Genomic DNA, 13,965 nt, shown 5'->3' on the forward strand with positions numbered 1-13,965 from the left:
TGTCAAAATGTGTTTCGAGCGTCTATGTCTAAAGTGAATTGCTTGTCTTTTGAGTTATGCGATTGGGTTCACTTTGTAGCTGTGACGAAAAAGATTGGCCGTCACCCGGACTATTCTTGTTTGATTTACATTTTGAATGTGCCGAAATAGCTCAGTTGGGAGAGCGTTAGACTGAAGATCTAAAGGTCCCTGGTTCGATCCCGGGTTTCGGCAGGAATCTTCGTTCAAAATCCCATATGGTCTAGTGGCTAGGATACCTGGCTTTCACCCAGGAGGCTCGGGTTCGATTCCCGGTATGGGAACGGAGAGATACGTTTTATTCAGGAATTCTATTGTTTCAATTCTTTTCGTTTATTTGCGGATATTTCCGGTGTTACAGTAACAAGTTGGAAATCAGCAAAGATAATCCCAATTTGATGTTGGTCCGTGTGGGGTGCGGAAGTTCCTCTGGAGTTGGTCCCGGTAGGGTGGAAGGCAACAGACGGCGTGGCAGTTTTCGTACCTGCCATCTAGTAGTATTTGGGAGAGTCAAAATCAGTATTTCGAAAAAGATTGCATTATTGGAAAAGATCAAAGCGTCGGTATCGATGATTTCCCGTAATGTTCCAGGCAAAAACGGTCACATCTGATCATTATGAGGCGTAAAGAGTCTGCAATTGTGCAATGCTAGGCAAAACATGTGGTACTGGAGATGCAGGGTATCGATCCCCGTACTTCTCGCATGCTAAGCGAGCGCTCTACCATCTGAGCTACATCCCCATGAAATGCAACACTTGAAGTGATTATAGACAACAATAATAAAATCAGAATGGATCTTCTAGGGCTCATCCGGGAATCGAACCCGGGACCTCTCGCACCCTAAGCGAGAATCATACGACTAGACCAATGAGCCGTGTTCAAAGAGTGTCAAAATGTGTTTCGAGCGTCTATGTCTAAAGTGAATTGCTTGTCTTTTGAGTTATGCGATTGGGTTCACTTTGTAGCTGTGACGAAAAAGATTGGCCGTCACCCGGACTATTCTTGTTTGATTTACATTTTGAATGTGCCGAAATAGCTCAGTTGGGAGAGCGTTAGACTGAAGATCTAAAGGTCCCTGGTTCTATCCCGGGTTTCGGCAGGAATCTTCGTTCAAAATCCCATATGGTCTAGTGGCTAGGATACCTGGCTTTCACCCAGGAGGCTCGGGTTCGATTCCCGGTATGGGAACGGAGAGATACGTTTTATTCAGGAATTCTATTGTTTCAATTCTTTTCGTTTATTTGCGGATATTTCCGGTGTTACAGTAACAAGTTGGAAATCAGCAAAGATAATCCCAATTTGATGTTGGTCCGTGTGGGGTGCGGAAGTTCCTCTGGAGTTGGTCCCGGTAGGGTGGAAGGCAACAGACGGCGTGGCAGTTTTCGTACCTGCCATCTAGTAGTATTTGGGAGAGTCAAAATCAGTATTTCGAAAAAGATTGCATTATTGGAAAAGATCAAAGCGTCGGTATCGATGATTTCCCGTAATGTCCCAGGCAAAAACGGTCACATCTGATCATTATGAGGCGTAAAGAGTCTGCAATTGTGCAATGCTAGGCAAAACATGTGGTACTGGAGATGCAGGGTATCGATCCCCGTACTTCTCGCATGCTAAGCGAGCGCTCTACCATCTGAGCTACATCCCCATGAAATGCAACACTTGAAGTGATTATAGACAACAATAATAAAATCAGAATGGATCTTCTAGGGCTCATCCGGGAATCGAACCCGGGACCTCTCGCACCCTAAGCGAGAATCATACGACTAGACCAATGAGCCGTGTTCAAAGAGTGTCAAAATGTGTTTCGAGCGTCTATGTCTAAAGTGAATTGCTTGTCTTTTGAGTTATGCGATTGGGTTCACTTTGTAGCTGTGACGAAAAAGATTGGCCGTCACCCGGACTATTCTTGTTTGATTTACATTTTGAATGTGCCGAAATAGCTCAGTTGGGAGAGCGTTAGACTGAAGATCTAAAGGTCCCTGGTTCGATCCCGGGTTTCGGCAGGAATCTTCGTTCAAAATCCCATATGGTCTAGTGGCTAGGATACCTGGCTTTCACCCAGGAGGCTCGGGTTCGATTCCCGGTATGGGAACGGAGAGATACTTTTTATTCAGGAATTCTATTGTTTCAATTCTTTTCGTTTATTTGCGGATATTTCCGGTGTTACAGTAACAAGTTGGAAATCAGCAAAGATAATCCCAATTTGATGTTGGTCCGTGTGGGGTGCGGAAGTTCCTCTGGAGTTGGTCCCGGTAGGGTGGAAGGCAACAGACGGCGTGGCAGTTTTCGTACCTGCCATCTAGTAGTATTTGGGAGAGTCAAAATCAGTATTTCGAAAAAGATTGCATTATTGGAAAAGATCAAAGCGTCGGTATCGATGATTTCCCGTAATGTCCCAGGCAAAAACGGTCACATCTGATCATTATGAGGCGTAAAGAGTCTGCAATTGTGCAATGCTAGGCAAAACATGTGGTACTGGAGATGCAGGGTATCGATCCCCGTACTTCTCGCATGCTAAGCGAGCGCTCTACCATCTGAGCTACATCCCCATGAAATGCAACACTTGAAGTGATTATAGACAACAATAATAAAATCAGAATGGATCTTCTAGGGCTCATCCGGGAATCGAACCCGGGACCTCTCGCACCCTAAGCGAGAATCATACGACTAGACCAATGAGCCGTGTTCAAAGAGTGTCAAAATGTGTTTCGAGCGTCTATGTCTAAAGTGAATTGCTTGTCTTTTGAGTTATGCGATTGGGTTCACTTTGTAGCTGTGACGAAAAAGATTGGCCGTCACCCGGACTATTCTTGTTTGATTTACATTTTGAATGTGCCGAAATAGCTCAGTTGGGAGAGCGTTAGACTGAAGATCTAAAGGTCCCTGGTTCGATCCCGGGTTTCGGCAGGAATCTTCGTTCAAAATCCCATATGGTCTAGTGGCTAGGATACCTGGCTTTCACCCAGGAGGCTCGGGTTCGATTCCCGGTATGGGAACGGAGAGATACGTTTTATTCAGGAATTCTATTGTTTCAATTCTTTTCGTTTATTTGCGGATATTTCCGGTGTTACAGTAACAAGTTGGAAATCAGCAAAGATAATCCCAATTTGATGTTGGTCCGTGTGGGGTGCGGAAGTTCCTCTGGAGTTGGTCCCGGTAGGGTGGAAGGCAACAGACGGCGTGGCAGTTTTCGTACCTGCCATCTAGTAGTATTTGGGAGAGTCAAAATCAGTATTTCGAAAAAGATTGCATTATTGGAAAAGATCAAAGCGTCGGTATCGATGATTTCCCGTAATGTCCCAGGCAAAAACGGTCACATCTGATCATTATGAGGCGTAAAGAGTCTGCAATTGTGCAATGCTAGGCAAAACATGTGGTACTGGAGATGCAGGGTATCGATCCCCGTACTTCTCGCATGCTAAGCGAGCGCTCTACCATCTGAGCTACATCCCCATGAAATGCAACACTTGAAGTGATTATAACCAACAATAATAAAATCAGAATGGATCTTCTAGGGCTCATCCGGGAATCGAACCCGGGACCTCTCGCACCCTAAGCGAGAATCATACGACTAGACCAATGAGCCGTGTTCAAAGAGTGTCAAAATGTGTTTCGAGCGTCTATGTCTAAAGTGAATTGCTTGTCTTTTGAGTTATGCGATTGGGTTCACTTTGTAGCTGTGACGAAAAAGATTGGCCGTCACCCGGACTATTCTTGTTTGATTTACATTTTGAATGTGCCGAAATAGCTCAGTTGGGAGAGCGTTAGACTGAAGATCTAAAGGTCCCTGGTTCGATCCCGGGTTTCGGCAGGAATCTTCGTTCAAAATCCCATATGGTCTAGTGGCTAGGATACCTGGCTTTCACCCAGGAGGCTCGGGTTCGATTCCCGGTATGGGAACGGAGAGATACGTTTTATTCAGGAATTCTATTGTTTCAATTCTTTTCGTTTATTTGCGGATATTTCCGGTGTTACAGTAACAAGTTGGAAATCAGCAAAGATAATCCCAATTTGATGTTGGTCCGTGTGGGGTGCGGAAGTTCCTCTGGAGTTGGTCCCGGTAGGGTGGAAGGCAACAGACGGCGTGGCAGTTTTCGTACCTGCCATCTAGTAGTATTTGGGAGAGTCAAAATCAGTATTTCGAAAAAGATTGCATTATTGGAAAAGATCAAAGCGTCGGTATCGATGATTTCCCGTAATGTCCCAGGCAAAAACGGTCACATCTGATCATTATGAGGCGTAAAGAGTCTGCAATTGTGCAATGCTAGGCAAAACATGTGGTACTGGAGATGCAGGGTATCGATCCCCGTACTTCTCGCATGCTAAGCGAGCGCTCTACCATCTGAGCTACATCCCCATGAAATGCAACACTTGAAGTGATTATAGACAACAATAATAAAATCAGAATGGATCTTCTAGGGCTCATCCGGGAATCGAACCCGGGACCTCTCGCACCCTAAGCGAGAATCATACGACTAGACCAATGAGCCGTGTTCAAAGAGTGTCAAAATGTGTTTCGAGCGTCTATGTCTAAAGTGAATTGCTTGTCTTTTGAGTTATGCGATTGGGTTCACTTTGTAGCTGTGACGAAAAAGATTGGCCGTCACCCGGACTATTCTTGTTTGATTTACATTTTGAATGTGCCGAAATAGCTCAGTTGGGAGAGCGTTAGACTGAAGATCTAAAGGTCCCTGGTTCGATCCCGGGTTTCGGCAGGAATCTTCGTTCAAAATCCCATATGGTCTAGTGGCTAGGATACCTGGCTTTCACCCAGGAGGCTCGGGTTCGATTCCCGGTATGGGAACGGAGAGATACTTTTTATTCAGGAATTCTATTGTTTCAATTCTTTTCGTTTATTTGCGGATATTTCCGGTGTTACAGTAACAAGTTGGAAATCAGCAAAGATAATCCCAATTTGATGTTGGTCCGTGTGGGGTGCGGAAGTTCCTCTGGAGTTGGTCCCGGTAGGGTGGAAGGCAACAGACGGCGTGGCAGTTTTCGTACCTGCCATCTAGTAGTATTTGGGAGAGTCAAAATCAGTATTTCGAAAAAGATTGCATTATTGGAAAAGATCAAAGCGTCGGTATCGATGATTTCCCGTAATGTCCCAGGCAAAAACGGTCACATCTGATCATTATGAGGCGTAAAGAGTCTGCAATTGTGCAATGCTAGGCAAAACATGTGGTACTGGAGATGCAGGGTATCGATCCCCGTACTTCTCGCATGCTAAGCGAGCGCTCTACCATCTGAGCTACATCCCCATGAAATGCAACACTTGAAGTGATTATAGACAACAATAATAAAATCAGAATGGATCTTCTAGGGCTCATCCGGGAATCGAACCCGGGACCTCTCGCACCCTAAGCGAGAATCATACGACTAGACCAATGAGCCGTGTTCAAAGAGTGTCAAAATGTGTTTCGAGCGTCTATGTCTAAAGTGAATTGCTTGTCTTTTGAGTTATGCGATTGGGTTCACTTTGTAGCTGTGACGAAAAAGATTGGCCGTCACCCGGACTATTCTTGTTTGATTTACATTTTGAATGTGCCGAAATAGCTCAGTTGGGAGAGCGTTAGACTGAAGATCTAAAGGTCCCTGGTTCGATCCCGGGTTTCGGCAGGAATCTTCGTTCAAAATCCCATATGGTCTAATGGCTAGGATACCTGGCTTTCACCCAGGAGGCTCGGGTTCGATTCCCGGTATGGGAACGGAGAGATACGTTTTATTCAGGAATTCTATTGTTTCAATTCTTTTCGTTTATTTGCGGATATTTCCGGTGTTACAGTAACAAGTTGGAAATCAGCAAAGATAATCCCAATTTGATGTTGGTCCGTGTGGGGTGCGGAAGTTCCTCTGGAGTTGGTCCCGGTAGGGTGGAAGGCAACAGACGGCGTGGCAGTTTTCGTACCTGCCATCTAGTAGTATTTGGGAGAGTCAAAATCAGTATTTCGAAAAAGATTGCATTATTGGAAAAGATCAAAGCGTCGGTATCGATGATTTCCCGTAATGTCCCAGGCAAAAACGGTCACATCTGATCATTATGAGGCGTAAAGAGTCTGCAATTGTGCAATGCTAGGCAAAACATGTGGTACTGGAGATGCAGGGTATCGATCCCCGTACTTCTCGCATGCTAAGCGAGCGCTCTACCATCTGAGCTACATCCCCATGAAATGCAACACTTGAAGTGATTATAACCAACAATAATAAAATCAGAATGGATCTTCTAGGGCTCATCCGGGAATCGAACCCGGGACCTCTCGCACCCTAAGCGAGAATCATACGACTAGACCAATGAGCCGTGTTCAAAGAGTGTCAAAATGTGTTTCGAGCGTCTATGTCTAAAGTGAATTGCTTGTCTTTTGAGTTATGCGATTGGGTTCACTTTGTAGCTGTGACGAAAAAGATTGGCCGTCACCCGGACTATTCTTGTTTGATTTACATTTTGAATGTGCCGAAATAGCTCAGTTGGGAGAGCGTTAGACTGAAGATCTAAAGGTCCCTGGTTCGATCCCGGGTTTCGGCAGGAATCTTCGTTCATAATCCCATATGGTCTAGTGGCTAGGATACCTGGCTTTCACCCAGGAGGCTCGGGTTCGATTCCCGGTATGGGAACGGAGAGATACGTTTTATTCAGGAATTCTATTGTTTCAATTCTTTTCGTTTATTTGCGGATATTTCCGGTGTTACAGTAACAAGTTGGAAATCAGCAAAGATAATCCCAATTTGATGTTGGTCCGTGTGGGGTGCGGAAGTTCCTCTGGAGTTGGTCCCGGTAGGGTGGAAGGCAACAGACGGCGTGGCAGTTTTCGTACCTGCCATCTAGTAGTATTTGGGAGAGTCAAAATCAGTATTTCGAAAAAGATTGCATTATTGGAAAAGATCAAAGCGTCGGTATCGATGATTTCCCGTAATGTCCCAGGCAAAAACGGTCACATCTGATCATTATGAGGCGTAAAGAGTCTGCAATTGTGCAATGCTAGGCAAAACATGTGGTACTGGAGATGCAGGGTATCGATCCCCGTACTTCTCGCATGCTAAGCGAGCGCTCTACCATCTGAGCTACATCCCCATGAAATGCAACACTTGAAGTGATTATAGACAACAATAATAAAATCAGAATGGATCTTCTAGGGCTCATCCGGGAATCGAACCCGGGACCTCTCGCACCCTAAGCGAGAATCATACGACTAGACCAATGAGCCGTGTTCAAAGAGTGTCAAAATGTGTTTCGAGCGTCTATGTCTAAAGTGAATTGCTTGTCTTTTGAGTTATGCGATTGGGTTCACTTTGTAGCTGTGACGAAAAAGATTGGCCGTCACCCGGACTATTCTTGTTTGATTTACATTTTGAATGTGCCGAAATAGCTCAGTTGGGAGAGCGTTAGACTGAAGATCTAAAGGTCCCTGGTTCGATCCCGGGTTTCGGCAGGAATCTTCGTTCAAAATCCCATATGGTCTAGTGGCTAGGATACCTGGCTTTCACCCAGGAGGCTCGGGTTCGATTCCCGGTATGGGAACGGAGAGATACGTTTTATTCAGGAATTCTATTGTTTCAATTCTTTTCGTTTATTTGCGGATATTTCCGGTGTTACAGTAACAAGTTGGAAATCAGCAAAGATAATCCCAATTTGATGTTGGTCCGTGTGGGGTGCGGAAGTTCCTCTGGAGTTGGTCCCGGTAGGGTGGAAGGCAACAGACGGCGTGGCAGTTTTCGTACCTGCCATCTAGTAGTATTTGGGAGAGTCAAAATCAGTATTTCGAAAAAGATTGCATTATTGGAAAAGATCAAAGCGTCGGTATCGATGATTTCCCGTAATGTCCCAGGCAAAAACGGTCACATCTGATCATTATGAGGCGTAAAGAGTCTGCAATTGTGCAATGCTAGGCAAAACATGTGGTACTGGAGATGCAGGGTATCGATCCCCGTACTTCTCGCATGCTAAGCGAGCGCTCTACCATCTGAGCTACATCCCCATGAAATGCAACACTTGAAGTGATTATAGACAACAATAATAAAATCAGAATGGATCTTCTAGGGCTCATCCGGGAATCGAACCCGGGACCTCTCGCACCCTAAGCGAGAATCATACGACTAGACCAATGAGCCGTGTTCAAAGAGTGTCAAAATGTGTTTCGAGCGTCTATGTCTAAAGTGAATTGCTTGTCTTTTGAGTTATGCGATTGGGTTCACTTTGTAGCTGTGACGAAAAAGATTGGCCGTCACCCGGACTATTCTTGTTTGATTTACATTTTGAATGTGCCGAAATAGCTCAGTTGGGAGAGCGTTAGACTGAAGATCTAAAGGTCCCTGGTTCGATCCCGGGTTTCGGCAGGAATCTTCGTTCAAAATCCCATATGGTCTAGTGGCTAGGATACCTGGCTTTCACCCAGGAGGCTCGGGTTCGATTCCCGGTATGGGAACGGAGAGATACGTTTTATTCAGGAATTCTATTGTTTCAATTCTTTTCGTTTATTTGCGGATATTTCCGGTGTTACAGTAACAAGTTGGAAATCAGCAAAGATAATCCCAATTTGATGTTGGTCCGTGTGGGGTGCGGAAGTTCCTCTGGAGTTGGTCCCGGTAGGGTGGAAGGCAACAGACGGCGTGGCAGTTTTCGTACCTGCCATCTAGTAGTATTTGGGAGAGTCAAAATCAGTATTTCGAAAAAGATTGCATTATTGGAAAAGATCAAAGCGTCGGTATCGATGATTTCCCGTAATGTCCCAGGCAAAAACGGTCACATCTGATCATTATGAGGCGTAAAGAGTCTGCAATTGTGCAATGCTAGGCAAAACATGTGGTACTGGAGATGCAGGGTATCGATCCCCGTACTTCTCGCATGCTAAGCGAGCGCTCTACCATCTGAGCTACATCCCCATGAAATGCAACACTTGAAGTGATTATAGACAACAATAATAAAATCAGAATGGATCTTCTAGGGCTCATCCGGGAATCGAACCCGGGACCTCTCGTACCCTAAGCGAGAATCATACGACTAGACCAATGAGCCGTGTTCAAAGAGTGTCAAAATGTGTTTCGAGCGTCTATGTCTAAAGTGAATTGCTTGTCTTTTGAGTTATGCGATTGGGTTCACTTTGTAGCTGTGACGAAAAAGATTGGCCGTCACCCGGACTATTCTTGTTTGATTTACATTTTGAATGTGCCGAAATAGCTCAGTTGGGAGAGCGTTAGACTGAAGATCTAAAGGTCCCTGGTTCGATCCCGGGTTTCGGCAGGAATCTTCGTTCAAAATCCCATATGGTCTAGTGGCTAGGATACCTGGCTTTCACCCAGGAGGCTCGGGTTCGATTCCCGGTATGGGAACGGAGAGATACGTTTTATTCAGGAATTCTATTGTTTCAATTCTTTTCGTTTATTTGCGGATATTTCCGGTGTTACAGTAACAAGTTGGAAATCAGCAAAGATAATCCCAATTTGATGTTGGTCCGTGTGGGGTGCGGAAGTTCCTCTGGAGTTGGTCCCGGTAGGGTGGAAGGCAACAGACGGCGTGGCAGTTTTCGTACCTGCCATCTAGTAGTATTTGGGAGAGTCAAAATCAGTATTTCGAAAAAGATTGCATTATTGGAAAAGATCAAAGCGTCGGTATCGATGATTTCCCGTAATGTCCCAGGCAAAAACGGTCACATCTGATCATTATGAGGCGTAAAGAGTCTGCAATTGTGCAATGCTAGGCAAAACATGTGGTACTGGAGATGCAGGGTATCGATCCCCGTACTTCTCGCATGCTAAGCGAGCGCTCTACCATCTGAGCTACATCCCCATGAAATGCAACACTTGAAGTGATTATAGACAACAATAATAAAATCAGAATGGATCTTCTAGGGCTCATCCGGGAATCGAACCCGGGACCTCTCGTACCCTAAGCGAGAATCATACGACTAGACCAATGAGCCGTGTTCAAAGAGTGTCAAAATGTGTTTCGAGCGTCTATGTCTAAAGTGAATTGCTTGTCTTTTGAGTTATGCGATTGGGTTCACTTTGTAGCTGTGACGAAAAAGATTGGCCGTCACCCGGACTATTCTTGTTTGATTTACATTTTGAATGTGCCGAAATAGCTCAGTTGGGAGAGCGTTAGACTGAAGATCTAAAGGTCCCTGGTTCGATCCCGGGTTTCGGCAGGAATCTTCGTTCAAAATCCCATATGGTCTAGTGGCTAGGATACCTGGCTTTCACCCAGGAGGCTCGGGTTCGATTCCCGGTATGGGAACGGAGAGATACGTTTTATTCAGGAATTCTATTGTTTCAATTCTTTTCGTTTATTTGCGGATATTTCCGGTGTTACAGTAACAAGTTGGAAATCAGCAAAGATAATCCCAATTTGATGTTGGTCCGTGTGGGGTGCGGAAGTTCCTCTGGAGTTGGTCCCGGTAGGGTGGAAGGCAACAGACGGCGTGGCAGTTTTCGTACCTGCCATCTAGTAGTATTTGGGAGAGTCAAAATCAGTATTTCGAAAAAGATTGCATTATTGGAAAAGATCAAAGCGTCGGTATCGATGATTTCCCGTAATGTCCCAGGCAAAAACGGTCACATCTGATCATTATGAGGCGTAAAGAGTCTGCAATTGTGCAATGCTAGGCAAAACATGTGGTACTGGAGATGCAGGGTATCGATCCCCGTACTTCTCGCATGCTAAGCGAGCGCTCTACCATCTGAGCTACATCCCCATGAAATGCAACACTTGAAGTGATTATAGACAACAATAATAAAATCAGAATGGATCTTCTAGGGCTCATCCGGGAATCGAACCCGGGACCTCTCGCACCCTAAGCGAGAATCATACGACTAGACCAATGAGCCGTGTTCAAAGAGTGTCAAAATGTGTTTCGAGCGTCTATGTCTAAAGTGAATTGCTTGTCTTTTGAGTTATGCGATTGGGTTCACTTTGTAGCTGTGACGAAAAAGATTGGCCGTCACCCGGACTATTCTTGTTTGATTTACATTTTGAATGTGCCGAAATAGCTCAGTTGGGAGAGCGTTATTCTTCTTTCTACTTCTACTGCTTCTTCTTCTACTTCTTCTTCTTCTACTATCTTCTTTTCTTTCTTCGTCTTTCTTCTACTACTCTTCTTCTATCTTCTTTCTTCTTCTACTCTATCTTCTTCTTTCTTTCTTCTACTGCTCTATAAACCGCGGGCGTGGACAAGTGACCTTGGCCTGTCTGTGATTCGGTGTGTTTGTTTGTTTGTTTGTTTGTCCCATCCGAGGTCCAGAGTGGTTTGTCTGTAGCGGCGAGACGCAACCAGTGGCGAAAGTTTTTTCGAATTGACTACCAAGCGAGGCGATATACACGTCAACTTTCCTCACCGTTTGTCCGTTTGCGCGCGCCTTTCTCGCCACACACACACGGGCTCGAACCGTTTGTGTTTTTTTTTTTTTTTTTTTGTGGGGGGGAGAGAGGGGGGTTGAATTTGTTAGTAGTCGGGTAGGGTTTTTTTTCCATCGGTTATATATGTCGATGTCCTCTATTAGATTCGAGTGTACTACTTGGGGTTTGAACCATGGTCGGAGAGGTGCTTCCGCCGCACATCCGATTGGGATGGCATTGTCGCACACACTCTAACCACTACACTATCAGAACTGATATTCATATCGAGTTGGAATTTGGACAGATGGTTGGTGTTGTTGTTGCGCTTCCAGTGTTTCGTGCGCGGCGCGCGCCGTTTGTCTTGGACATGTATTTTTACATCCAATTTCCTCTATAGAATTCCATCTTTCTAATGGTGTATTGGTTAGCGTGCACTGCTACCATGCGAGAGGTCCGAGGTTCGATCCCGGTACAAGGCATTGTTATGAATTGTTAATTTGTAAACTTCAATTTTCAATTTAGAAATTGGTGTCTATCGGGATTTGAACCTGAAAACTCACGCATGGTAAGCGAACATGCTAACCATTTGACCACCAATTGATGTTTTTTCTTTGATTTTATTGACAAGCTGTTTCAAACATATCTGCGTCTCGCGTCACGTCGCTCATGACGCATAGGTGAGCGCGACGCGATGCACCGTATCTCTACGACATATTTATAGATCCAATTCCCTTTATGGACTCAATCTCTCTAATGGTATATTGGATAGCATGCCCGGCTACGAAGCGATAGGTCCGAGGTTCGATCCAGAGTCCAGGCGCTGTTATTTGTTATTAATTTACAATGTTCAATTTTTTCAATTTATAAATGGGTGTCTATCGGGATTTGAACCTGAAAACTCACGCAAGGTAAGCGAACTCGCTAACCACTTGACCACCAAATGATGTTTTTCCTTTGATCTTATTGACAAGTTATTTCAAACATATCTGCGTCTTGCGTCAAGTCGCTGATGACGCACAGGTGAGCGCGAAGCAATGCACCGTGTCTCAACGACATATTTTTACATCTAATTTCCTCTATTAATTTCCATATCTCTCATGGTATATTGGTTAGCGTTCATGGCTACGAAGCGACAGGTCCGAGGTTCGATTCCCGGTCAAGGCATTGTTATGAATTGTTTATTTGTAAATTTCAATTTAGAAATTAGGGTCTATCGGGATTTGAACCCGAATACTCACGCATGGTAAGCGAACTTGCTAACCACTTGACCACTAATTGATATTCTTCACTGAGCTCATTTAAGAGTAGTTTCAATTATTTTGGCGTCTCGCGTTACACACGTCGCGTAGCTCTTGCCTCACACAGGTGAGCGCGACGTGACGCACCGTATCTGTACGACATATTTTTACATCCAATTCCCTCTATTAATTTCCATCTGTCTAATAGTGTATTGGTTAGCGTACTCGGCTAATACGTGAGAGGTCCAAGGTTTGATCCCGGGCAAATGCTTTGATATTGATTATTAATTTGCAATGTTCAATTTTTAATTTAGAAATGGGAGGGTCGATCGGGATTTGAACCCGAGTACTCACGCATGGTAAGCGAACTCACTAACCACTTCGCCACCAATTTAAATTAAATGTTGATCTCATTGAAGAGTGGTCACCGTATAGTGGTTGGTCATGCCGAGTTGAAAATTATTCACTATTTTTCGCTCACGTCGGGCTGAAAAGAATTCACCCTAAGTTGCTCACGACGGGCTGAAAAGAATTCACTCTATTTCGCTCACGACGGGCGGAAAATAATTCACCCTACGTTGCTCACGCCGAACTTAAAATTATTCACCCTTTTCCGCTCACGACGGGCTGAAAAGAATTCACCCTTATTTTCTCACGACGGGCAGAAAATAATTCAACGAAAGTTAATCACGACGGGCTAAAAGTCACGTGGGATGATTAAATTTCTTGATTTGGCTCACGCTTAACAAGTAGCTACAAAGAATAGTTGTAAAAAAGTGAGAATGCGTTCGACGGGCGAAACGTGTTCAAGGTACAAAAAACCGAGAATACCTTCACTCGTGGTGAAGGAATTCGAGGGAATTTTTCGGGTCAAACATAAGGTATCAGACATTCAATGACAATGGTTTAACTGGCAAATGATTTGTCCACGGGCAGGAAATTTAAGCGCAGGCTCACGCTTAACGGGCAGGAAATTTTAAAATTCCTTCAGAATACGCTGGGTCATGAGTGGATATATGAGATATCTAATGGCAGTGGTTTAACTGGTAAATGCGTAACTGAGTTCGACGGGCGAAACGTTTTCAAGGTACCAAAAACCGAGGATACCTTCACCGCGACTCGAGCCCGCGGGGGTGGGGCCCCCGAAGGGGCACCCCTGCGGCCGCGAGAGCTCGTGGTGAAGGAATTCGAGGGAATTTTTCGGGTCAAACACAAGGTATCGGAGATTCAATGACATTGGTTTAACTGGCAAATGATTTGTCCACGGGCAGGAAATTAATTCTTTTAAACTGTTAAAAACGGGCTGGAAATTTTAAGTGTCCTACAGAACACGTTGGGTGAAACATAGCAACTAATTCGCTAACGTCGGGTGATGAATTATTC

The 13,965-nt window shown here is 44.7% G+C and overlaps 32 non-coding genes across 32 annotated transcripts; 22 read left to right on the plus strand and 10 right to left on the minus strand.

Moving 5' to 3' along the window:
• The first annotated feature begins 140 nt into the window (after positions 1-140).
• Positions 141-213, plus strand: Trnaf-gaa. Its single transcript has one exon. It is a non-coding gene; the product is annotated as a tRNA-Phe (tRNA).
• A 17-nt stretch (positions 214-230) lies between these two features.
• On the plus strand, positions 231-302 carry Trnae-uuc. The gene has a single exon. It is a non-coding gene; the product is annotated as a tRNA-Glu (tRNA).
• A 518-nt stretch (positions 303-820) lies between these two features.
• Trnap-agg lies at positions 821-892 on the minus strand. The gene has a single exon. It is a non-coding gene; the product is annotated as a tRNA-Pro (tRNA).
• A 242-nt stretch (positions 893-1,134) lies between these two features.
• Positions 1,135-1,206, plus strand: Trnae-uuc. The gene has a single exon. It is a non-coding gene; the product is annotated as a tRNA-Glu (tRNA).
• Positions 1,207-1,724: 518 nt separating this feature from the next.
• Positions 1,725-1,796, minus strand: Trnap-agg. Its single transcript has one exon. It is a non-coding gene; the product is annotated as a tRNA-Pro (tRNA).
• A 152-nt stretch (positions 1,797-1,948) lies between these two features.
• Positions 1,949-2,021, plus strand: Trnaf-gaa. The gene has a single exon. It is a non-coding gene; the product is annotated as a tRNA-Phe (tRNA).
• A 17-nt stretch (positions 2,022-2,038) lies between these two features.
• On the plus strand, positions 2,039-2,110 carry Trnae-uuc. The gene has a single exon. It is a non-coding gene; the product is annotated as a tRNA-Glu (tRNA).
• Positions 2,111-2,628: 518 nt separating this feature from the next.
• Trnap-agg lies at positions 2,629-2,700 on the minus strand. The gene has a single exon. It is a non-coding gene; the product is annotated as a tRNA-Pro (tRNA).
• A 152-nt stretch (positions 2,701-2,852) lies between these two features.
• Positions 2,853-2,925, plus strand: Trnaf-gaa. Its single transcript has one exon. It is a non-coding gene; the product is annotated as a tRNA-Phe (tRNA).
• Positions 2,926-2,942: 17 nt separating this feature from the next.
• Trnae-uuc lies at positions 2,943-3,014 on the plus strand. The gene has a single exon. It is a non-coding gene; the product is annotated as a tRNA-Glu (tRNA).
• A 518-nt stretch (positions 3,015-3,532) lies between these two features.
• Trnap-agg lies at positions 3,533-3,604 on the minus strand. The gene has a single exon. It is a non-coding gene; the product is annotated as a tRNA-Pro (tRNA).
• A 152-nt stretch (positions 3,605-3,756) lies between these two features.
• Positions 3,757-3,829, plus strand: Trnaf-gaa. Its single transcript has one exon. It is a non-coding gene; the product is annotated as a tRNA-Phe (tRNA).
• A 17-nt stretch (positions 3,830-3,846) lies between these two features.
• Positions 3,847-3,918, plus strand: Trnae-uuc. Its single transcript has one exon. It is a non-coding gene; the product is annotated as a tRNA-Glu (tRNA).
• Positions 3,919-4,436: 518 nt separating this feature from the next.
• On the minus strand, positions 4,437-4,508 carry Trnap-agg. Its single transcript has one exon. It is a non-coding gene; the product is annotated as a tRNA-Pro (tRNA).
• Positions 4,509-4,660: 152 nt separating this feature from the next.
• Trnaf-gaa lies at positions 4,661-4,733 on the plus strand. The gene has a single exon. It is a non-coding gene; the product is annotated as a tRNA-Phe (tRNA).
• Positions 4,734-4,750: 17 nt separating this feature from the next.
• Positions 4,751-4,822, plus strand: Trnae-uuc. Its single transcript has one exon. It is a non-coding gene; the product is annotated as a tRNA-Glu (tRNA).
• A 518-nt stretch (positions 4,823-5,340) lies between these two features.
• Positions 5,341-5,412, minus strand: Trnap-agg. Its single transcript has one exon. It is a non-coding gene; the product is annotated as a tRNA-Pro (tRNA).
• A 152-nt stretch (positions 5,413-5,564) lies between these two features.
• On the plus strand, positions 5,565-5,637 carry Trnaf-gaa. Its single transcript has one exon. It is a non-coding gene; the product is annotated as a tRNA-Phe (tRNA).
• Positions 5,638-6,244: 607 nt separating this feature from the next.
• Positions 6,245-6,316, minus strand: Trnap-agg. Its single transcript has one exon. It is a non-coding gene; the product is annotated as a tRNA-Pro (tRNA).
• A 152-nt stretch (positions 6,317-6,468) lies between these two features.
• On the plus strand, positions 6,469-6,541 carry Trnaf-gaa. The gene has a single exon. It is a non-coding gene; the product is annotated as a tRNA-Phe (tRNA).
• A 17-nt stretch (positions 6,542-6,558) lies between these two features.
• Positions 6,559-6,630, plus strand: Trnae-uuc. The gene has a single exon. It is a non-coding gene; the product is annotated as a tRNA-Glu (tRNA).
• A 518-nt stretch (positions 6,631-7,148) lies between these two features.
• Trnap-agg lies at positions 7,149-7,220 on the minus strand. Its single transcript has one exon. It is a non-coding gene; the product is annotated as a tRNA-Pro (tRNA).
• Positions 7,221-7,372: 152 nt separating this feature from the next.
• Trnaf-gaa lies at positions 7,373-7,445 on the plus strand. Its single transcript has one exon. It is a non-coding gene; the product is annotated as a tRNA-Phe (tRNA).
• A 17-nt stretch (positions 7,446-7,462) lies between these two features.
• On the plus strand, positions 7,463-7,534 carry Trnae-uuc. Its single transcript has one exon. It is a non-coding gene; the product is annotated as a tRNA-Glu (tRNA).
• Positions 7,535-8,052: 518 nt separating this feature from the next.
• Trnap-agg lies at positions 8,053-8,124 on the minus strand. The gene has a single exon. It is a non-coding gene; the product is annotated as a tRNA-Pro (tRNA).
• Positions 8,125-8,276: 152 nt separating this feature from the next.
• Trnaf-gaa lies at positions 8,277-8,349 on the plus strand. Its single transcript has one exon. It is a non-coding gene; the product is annotated as a tRNA-Phe (tRNA).
• Positions 8,350-8,366: 17 nt separating this feature from the next.
• Positions 8,367-8,438, plus strand: Trnae-uuc. The gene has a single exon. It is a non-coding gene; the product is annotated as a tRNA-Glu (tRNA).
• Positions 8,439-9,180: 742 nt separating this feature from the next.
• Trnaf-gaa lies at positions 9,181-9,253 on the plus strand. Its single transcript has one exon. It is a non-coding gene; the product is annotated as a tRNA-Phe (tRNA).
• Positions 9,254-9,270: 17 nt separating this feature from the next.
• Positions 9,271-9,342, plus strand: Trnae-uuc. The gene has a single exon. It is a non-coding gene; the product is annotated as a tRNA-Glu (tRNA).
• Positions 9,343-10,084: 742 nt separating this feature from the next.
• On the plus strand, positions 10,085-10,157 carry Trnaf-gaa. Its single transcript has one exon. It is a non-coding gene; the product is annotated as a tRNA-Phe (tRNA).
• A 17-nt stretch (positions 10,158-10,174) lies between these two features.
• Positions 10,175-10,246, plus strand: Trnae-uuc. Its single transcript has one exon. It is a non-coding gene; the product is annotated as a tRNA-Glu (tRNA).
• Positions 10,247-10,764: 518 nt separating this feature from the next.
• Trnap-agg lies at positions 10,765-10,836 on the minus strand. Its single transcript has one exon. It is a non-coding gene; the product is annotated as a tRNA-Pro (tRNA).
• Between the last annotated feature and the right edge of the window lie 3,129 nt (positions 10,837-13,965).

Source organism: Daphnia pulicaria, chromosome 7 (genome assembly GCF_021234035.1).
Source record: "Daphnia pulicaria isolate SC F1-1A chromosome 7, SC_F0-13Bv2, whole genome shotgun sequence".
Lineage (NCBI taxonomy): Eukaryota > Metazoa > Arthropoda > Branchiopoda > Diplostraca > Daphniidae > Daphnia > Daphnia pulicaria.